Source organism: Crotalus tigris, unplaced genomic scaffold (assembly GCF_016545835.1).
Source record: "Crotalus tigris isolate CLP2741 ecotype Arizona unplaced genomic scaffold, ASM1654583v1 scf7180000018015.536803, whole genome shotgun sequence".
NCBI lineage: Eukaryota > Metazoa > Chordata > Lepidosauria > Squamata > Viperidae > Crotalus > Crotalus tigris.
In genome coordinates this window covers 221470-229957 of record NW_024096777.1, presented here as the reverse complement: position 1 = coordinate 229957, position 8488 = coordinate 221470, and the positions used below count along the sequence as shown (strand labels likewise).

General features: G+C 37.0%; 1 long non-coding RNA gene across 1 annotated transcript; it reads right to left on the bottom strand.

The window, feature by feature from the left end:
* Positions 1 to 1849: 1849 nt before the first annotated feature.
* Positions 1850 to 7565, bottom strand: LOC120309395. Its single transcript, XR_005557078.1, has 3 exons — positions 7416 to 7565; positions 6755 to 6898; positions 1850 to 2130 (listed from the first exon to the last, which is right to left on the bottom strand). It is a non-coding gene; the product is annotated as an uncharacterized LOC120309395 (long non-coding RNA).
* Positions 7566 to 8488: the final 923 nt, after the last annotated feature.

The following is an 8488-nucleotide window of genomic DNA, read 5'->3' as shown; positions in this document are numbered from 1 at the left end:
GAAATGCAGTCTCATAAATACTTAGATCTGAAGTCATATAGATTTCAAAGGTGACAACTCTGAATTGTACCTGAAAGTAAACTGATGATCAGTGCAGCTCTCAGACTAGAGGTGTTGCATGGAGAACATTGAAGATCCTAGAACTACTTGAGCAGCTGCATTCTAGATTGGTTGGGAGGGAGTTCTATGACAACGAATTACAATACTCCAAAAACCAGGTGATTAAAGCATAAATGATTATAAGCAGGACCTCCTGATCTAGGAACTGTCATAAGTAGTAGCACCTGGTGTCACTGGTTTCAAAACAGTTTTACTTTGAGCAAAAGAAATTCTGAACACTTGAAAAATGACTGAAGTATTCTTTAACATTTTATTAAAATTAACATATTCTACATTATTCAGACATGAAACTTTCTCTTAGTCTAGGTTCTAGGTCTCTATGTTGCTTTCAGCCTAACTTCATGTAGCATTTTCATATACGTATAACCTTTACTGCATTGTAAATTTTGATGGTTTTATCCATTCTTTTAATTTTCCTAGCATTTTATTTCTATCGCAGACTATCTTGAATGCTGTGAATTAGAAAAGCTGGTTATGCATTTGAACAATAAAATGAAATCACTTCTTCATTATGATGGCCATTTAGACACCAGTCGCAACAAAGAAACAGCTAATAATTAAACCACCCAGTGGAACAGAATTTAGGACAGTGAAGAAACTGCCTATCACCAAAGTTTCTGTCTTGCAAAATAAACCATTTTCAAGAGAAAAAAACTTCTAACTGAAGTTGCAGATAATCTTTGATGAACAAATGGCTGATTCTGTATTAGCCATGAGTATGTGCTGTGAAATGTTACATGGTGTTACTATATTTAATTTCACTTCTATTAAATTGTGGAAAAATAATACTCTAACACCGTAAAAGGACCACTTAAATATATCCATCTCTTTTTTTTCTCAACAGTGTTCAAGCCGTTGAGTTAAAAGACAGTCTAATCATTCTGAAAGTCTGAAATATTTTCTAATAATTTTTGAACTTTGCTGGGTAATCAATTTCATATATTCTTCAGAATTTCATTTATTTGCTAAAGTGTTATATCGTTGTGGAATATGTGGAATACAGGGAGAAGAATAGCCAGATAAATTATTGAATGGGCCTTGTCAGTCAACAGGAGTGCTGATTTACCAACAGGTATTACCAGGTATTTGGGAGCTGAGGGCCCAGCAGCACAAGGAAGCACAATCAATGACTTAATAGCTGGCCATCAACACCCCAGTCAACAACTAAAAGCTACACACAATCAGGCACCACATAAATACTATGCATAAAACAGCCCACATATCATGGAGATTGAAAAATTCCGTGAGGATGGGGTCTATCACGAGTCCAAAAGCTTGGAAGAACAAATTGCTGGCCCCGGTGACTGACTCAGATTGGAACTTGCAACATTATCCTGGGACATGTATATTTGCCTTTATTTGCTATAGGCAGAAGAATTTCATATTCAAATATAATCAGATCCACAATTCCTTCATATTCAAAGACAAATTTGAGGGCACTTTATTGTTCAGATATATTACTAGCAGGGCTTTTTTTCTCATAGAACGCCCAGAATGGAGTTCCAGCACCTTTTTTGGATGGAACCTTGTAGGGTAGGCAAGGTGGGTTGTATGACGTGTGTGAGTTCCGGCACCTTTTTTTTTTTTAGAAAAAAAGTGCTGATTACTAGACTTCATATTTTGGAAGCAGTTGTTTATTCAGCTGCAGCTTTTGATTTGAAGGGGAAGTGTGAGGAGACACAGGGAGTGAATCACATTATGTGGAAGAGGAGTGATACAGACCATGGAACAGTCAAGAGAATTGCAGAAAATAATTACTATATAGCATTTTTGTCTTCTCTGCTTTGAAAGCTTGACTTTGTCTAGGACTTCAGATATATCCTTTTATTTCTTTTGAAAACATGAAAACGATGTGGGTCACATAACTCTTGTTGAAAGAAAGGAAATCATCTGGATATTCATAGATTGAATGACCACTCCAAATCTTTGTTTGTTTATGCGTGTAACTTTCACAATTTTCATGCCATGATAGCAAACCATAGGCAGGGATTGTTTCCACCTGGATTTTGACTATATTTTGGGAAAATAAAATTAGATCCATTAAAACAATCAAGACCAAAGGCCACAGAAATTCAAGTGTTCCGAGCTTCCACTGATTGGAATGGATTATATTCAAAATACTGTAATATTTCATTAAAATCAATTACCAGGCATAATCTTACCACTAGATAGAGAGAAGCAGCTGCTAACAGTAATGAACCAGGATAGAGAACACTGAAACCAAGTGACCACCTGCTATTCTTACAATTTGCTGTATGGAACTGGTGTATACAGAGATAGCAAACAGCAGTGCAAACATGGAAAAAGCAGCTGTTACACTATTTGAAAAAAAGTGTTCCGCATCAACTCCTGTGCACATTTTTTTCAGATGAAAAATATGCACAGCTCTAGTTTGCATATGCTAGTCTAAGAGGATTCTCAGGAAAGGACCCTCTCAGAGTGATCACAGTAGGACATGAATAATTGGATGGGGCATAAGTGATAGACAATTGGTAGGAAAGAACTGCATAGGAAGAAATTTATAGTGAAATGAAATACTAGGGTCAACCAAGATAACATATCTTTTGGACTAATGCTGGACTTCTACTTTCTTAGGGTGCAACAGGAATACAGAATTCAGATCACAGGAAGCAATTGCTTTACTCTGTCCTGATCAGATCCAACTTGGAATCTGAGCACCACAATTGTAAAGAACAGTGACAAGTTGGAATGAGTTCAGAGGAAAGACATCAAAATGGTGAGAAGTCTGGATGCCAAGGCTGCAAGAAATGTTTAAAGAATCTAGTTATATTTAGCCTGCAGAAGAGATAACTAAGTGGGATATATGATAGCAGTTTTCAAATATCTGAACAGTTGTTATGTGGAAAAGGAGTGGACTTATTCTGAATTGCCACAGATGGCAGGATTAAAATGTAGAATAGAATAGAATAGAATAGAATAGAATAGAATAGAATAGAATAGAATAGAGCTGGAAGGGACCTTGGAGGTCTTCTAGTCCAGCCTCCCCGCTCAAGCAGGAGAACCTATACCATCTCAGACAAATGACTGTCCAGTCTTTTCTTAAAAACCTTCAGAGATGGAGTGCCCATGATTTCTGAAGGCAAGTTGTTCCACTAGTTAATTGTCCTCACTGTTAGGAACTTTCTCCTTAATTCCAGTTGCTTCTTTCTTTGATCAGTTTCCAGCCATTGTTTCTTGTCCTGTCCTCTGATGCTTCGGAGAATAATTTGACCACCTCTTCTTTGTAGATTTAATGAATCAAGGTTTAAAACTATAATAAAATAATATCAGGAAGAACTTTCTGACTGTATGAGTTGTTTGCCAGTGGAACAGGCTACCATGAGAAGTGATAAGTTCTCTTTTGCTAGAAGCCATCTTTTGTGATGGATTCTATAACAGTTGGACTAATTGACCTCCAAAGTCCCTTCCAACTCTATGATTCTATTATTAGAGTGGTCTATTTCCAGATTTGCTGTTAATAGTTTTCCTCCTTTAATTACGCTGTGTAGATGAACACAATGCCACTCTATTTCAATTCAATCTACTCACAATAAAAATATAACCCAGAAAATTTCTGATGCTGCACTATTATTAAGAAAATGACTGTTACAATCTGATTAAAATGTGCAAAAGAGATTTAAACAAATAAAAAACAAAGCTTAGTAAAGTATTTTAAAATATTAAATTGTTCTGAAGATGCTTGCTCAGTTCCAATATATTTTCAACTTTGTAGAAAGTTCTGACTTATTAATCTTGTAGTTCTAATATGCTTTTCTAGATCTGAGGATCTGAAGAACAAACTATCTGGAGGGCAATGCAAATGGAGCTGCATAAAGGGAAGGTGTGAGAATTCATAAGGAATTGTGGGTGAAAGAAGCAACAAAGTCAATGAACAAAAATGGGAACTGTTGACAAAAAAGTAAACATGCCCATGAATAGGCATAAAAGTTTTAAATGCTTATATACAAATGCTCAAAGCCTGGGGAACAAACAGGGTGAACTAGAAGCAATAGTACACGAGGGAAGGTATGACATAGTTGGCATTACAGAAACCTGGTGGGATGAAACCCATGAATGGAATGGACTGATGGATGGATACAAATTGTTCAAAAGAAACAGGTCTAAAAAAAGAAGAAGGGGGGTTACACTATATGTAAGAGAACACTACATATCTATAGAAATGCACATGATCCAAGATAAAATCTCTCCAGAATGTATATAGGTCAATATAAAAGAAAAAAAAAACCACAATACCATAGGTGTATATTACAGCCCACCCAACCAATCAGAAGAACTAGATGAATTCTTTGCCAACCAGGTGACAAATGTATGTAGGAAGCATACCACATTATAATGGGAGACTTCAACTATCCAGATATCAAACTCTATGGCAAATGGGAGATCAAACAGATTCTTAACCAATCTAGCTGACAACTTTGTCATCCAAAAGGTGGAAGAGGGAACTAGACGTAAAGCCATACTGGATTTAATTCTAACTAATAGAGAAGAAGTGATAGAGGGAGTTGAATTTGCTGGAATCTTGGGCAAAAGTGACCATGTCATACTGGAATTAAATATAATGCAAACACTAGCAACAGAAAACAATCCAGCCAGTGTCTTGAACTTCAAAAGAGCTGACTTTAACAAACTCAGAGAGAACCTAGGAAAAATCCCATGGATGAAAATCCTAAAGGGGAAAACAACCCAAGAAGCATGGGAAACCCTGAAAAATGCAATCATAAAAGCCCAGACCGGCACAATACCACTGAAAAAGAAAAGCAAGAAATTCAAGAAGAAACCAGCATGGCTGCACAAAGATCTCTCTGATAAACTGAAAGACAAAAAGGACAAACACAAAAAATGGAAAGAGGGCACATAACTAAGGCTGATTATCAGCAAACAGCCAGAATATGCAAAGATGAAGTCAGGAAAGCAAAGGTTCAGAATGAACAAAGACTTGCAATACAAATCATGGATAACAAAAAAAGCGTCTTCCAACATACTAACAACAACAAAAATCAAGGAAACTGTAGGTCCACTAAAGAGACAAGATGGCAAGGAAATAACAGGCAACAGGGAGAAAGCAGAGCTGTTTAACTCATACTTTGCATCAGTTTTCACATAAAAAGAAACTATAGCCCAACATACCAAAAAAAACCACTGCAAAAGACATACTAGAAACAAAAATTAAAATAAGCAAGAAAATGGTAAGAGAACACCTATCTGACCTTGATGAAGAAAGGAAAAAAAAGAACAGACCCAGGAAACTACAGACCAATCAATTTAACATCAATACCTGGGAAGATCTGAGAAAAGATAATCAAAAAACAGATCTGAGAACAACTAGAAGCAAAAAAGTTGTAACTAGTAGCCAGTATAGGCTTGTTAAAAACAGATATGCCAAACCAATCTTATTTCATTCTTTGACAAAGTGAATAAACTAATAGACCAGCAAAAACCTGTGGATGTAGTATAAATAGACTTCAGTAAGGCATTTGATAAAGTAGACCACAACCTACTCCTTGGTAAGCTAGAAAAGGGATAGACAACATCACCAACAGATGGATCTATAGGTGGCTGGCAAACCACATTCAATGAGTAATCGTCAACAGCACTACATCCACATGGAGAGAAATAAGCAGTGGGATACCACAAGGTTCCATCTTAGGCCCAGTACTCTTCAATATCTTCATCAATGACTTAAATGAAGGAATTGAAGGGAAACCCATCAGATTTGCAGATGACACCAAACTGGCAGAAGTAACCAACACCCCAGAAGACAAACTCATGATCCAAAAAGATCTTGACAAACTTGAACAACAAAATGAATTTCAATATGGAGAAAATCAAAGTTTTACATTTAGGTAGGAAAAATCAAAGGTACAAGTACAGATTGAGCGAGACCTGCTTAAAAACAGTAACTGTGAGAGGGATCTCTCACAGCAGCCAAAAAACCTACAACCTGGGTTGTATAGAATCAAGATCATGCAAGGTATTAGTACTGCCTTATAAAACCCTAGTAAGACGATACCTGGAATACTGTATATTACAAAAAAAGATGTTGAGGGTTTGGAAAAAATTCAGAGAAGAGCAACTAAGATGATCAAAGGCCTGGAGACTAAAACATACAAAGAACATCTGCAGGACTTGGGTTTGGCTAGTCTAAAGAAAAGAAGAGATAGGGGAGACATGATAGCAGTACTCCAGTATTTTGAGGGGCTGCCACAAAGAAGAGAGGGTGACATTATTCACCAAAGCATCAGAGGACAGGACAAGAAACAATGGTTGGAAACAGATCAAAGGGAGAAGCAACCTGGAATTCCTGACTGTGAGTACAATTAACCAGTGGAATAGCTTGTTCCCAGAAATCATGGGAGCTCAATCACTGGAGATTTTAAAACAGAGGTGAGACAGTCACTTGTCTGAGATGGTATAGGTTCTCCTGCTTGAGCAGGGGACTGGACTAGAAGACCTCCAAGGTCTCTTCCAGCTCTATTCTATTCTAGCTAACATAAACAAAATCTTTTCTAGGAGATTTTTCTCTTTCTTTTCTTTTGCAGGCACTGATAGCTTTGAGGAAAATTGGCTCAACTATTACCTGCTCTTGAAGAATTTATTTTTAAAAAATTCTTACTGTAGCTCTGTCTCAACTCTCCATCTTGGACTGTATCAGTAGAAAATGAAGTCATGCTTCAGTCAAGATGCAGGTGACGCTCAAAAGAAATTGACGAAATACATTCACATTTACCTTTACCTTTTTTCTTCCCAGTTGTTCAGTCTAGTTAACAATAAAACATGAACTCAAGTTAATATTTGAAACTTTTAATCAAGTACCAAATAATGTACTGAGCATTCCTGAAACTGTGTCATTTGCTTCCTGGTTTATTATGCATGCATAATAAACACAAATATTGTTAAACCAATCTAATTTATATGCCGGTTGTATCCAGTAACTGATCTGTTTATCTCTTCTGTCTTTTGCTTAAAACCCCCCTGAGAGATATAATATCTTCCAGAGTGTCAGTATGACATAACAAATGCTATAATCAAGTACTCCCAAGAGCAATGGGAATACACAATAGCAGAGGCCTTGTGGAGCTATCAGATGTGTATCAAAATGTTCCCTCAAGAAGCAGAACCAATGATTCAGTTTACCGTAAATTGTTAGGAATCTTGCAAAATAGAAGAAAGAATAAAATGCTTTTGTTTTTGCAAGGTGTCATTAGTGATAATACTTGAAAGCCTTCATTGTTATGTTAATTTTCAGCAGTTATAAGCCTCCCCATCCCACTTACCCTGGCTTCTGTTTGTATAGGTGTGTGAAGTGTGAACAGAGGAAGAGGCTGCTGCTTTCCTGCCAATGCTCAAATGACTGTCCATCCATGTGGCTTCCTGAAGGCATTGCCAGCACTAACTGATTTTACGGAGACGTAGAGAACAGAGAAACCAGCCTAGAAAGAATAGTTTTAGCTCTGGTCAACAGTGGGGAAAAGATAAGAATGAGTTCATAATTGAAACAAACAATATAGAAGGAAAAATATGAAAGTATGTTTGAGAGCTAAAAATATAATATACAAATTCAAAGGTGCAGCTATTAATACAGTAGAATATAATAATAATAATAATAATAATAATAATAATAATAATAATGATGATGATGATGATGATGATGATGATGATGATGATGATGATGTTGTTGGAAGGGACCTTGGAGGTCATTGTCCAACCCCCTGCTCAGGCAGGTAACCCTATACCATTTCGGACAAATGGCTGTCCACTCTCTTCTTAAAAACTTCCAGTGTTGGAACATTCACTGGTTAATTGCTCTAACTGTCAGGAAATTTCTCCTTAGTTCTAGGTTGTTTCTCTCCCTGTTTAGTTTTATCTGTTGCTTCTTGTCCTGCTTTCAGGCGCCTTGGAAAATAGCTTGACTCCCTCTTCTTTGTGGCAGCAGTATTGGAATACTGCTATCATGTCCCCCCTTGTCCTTCTCTTCATTAAACTAGACATACCCAATTCCAGCAGCCTTTTCTTATATGCTTTAGCCTCCAGTCCCCTAATCATCTTTGTTGCTCTTCTTTGTACTCTTTCTAGAGTCTCAACATCTTTTTTACATCGTGGTGACCAAAACTAGATGAAGTATTCCAAGTGTGGCCTTACCAAGGCATTGTAGAGTGGTATTAATATACTGCCATAGTGCCCAATTTCTTTGCAAATATTATAGCTAGGAGTATATGCAGGGGAGGTAAAAATTTTTTTTAAAAAAGGCAGCCATGCTTGCCTGATCAAAGTGACACCAATAATGGGCGGGTGGTGGTGGTCTTCCACAGATTGATCTTGTGTGCTAGTTGCAGCCATTCCTGATCTA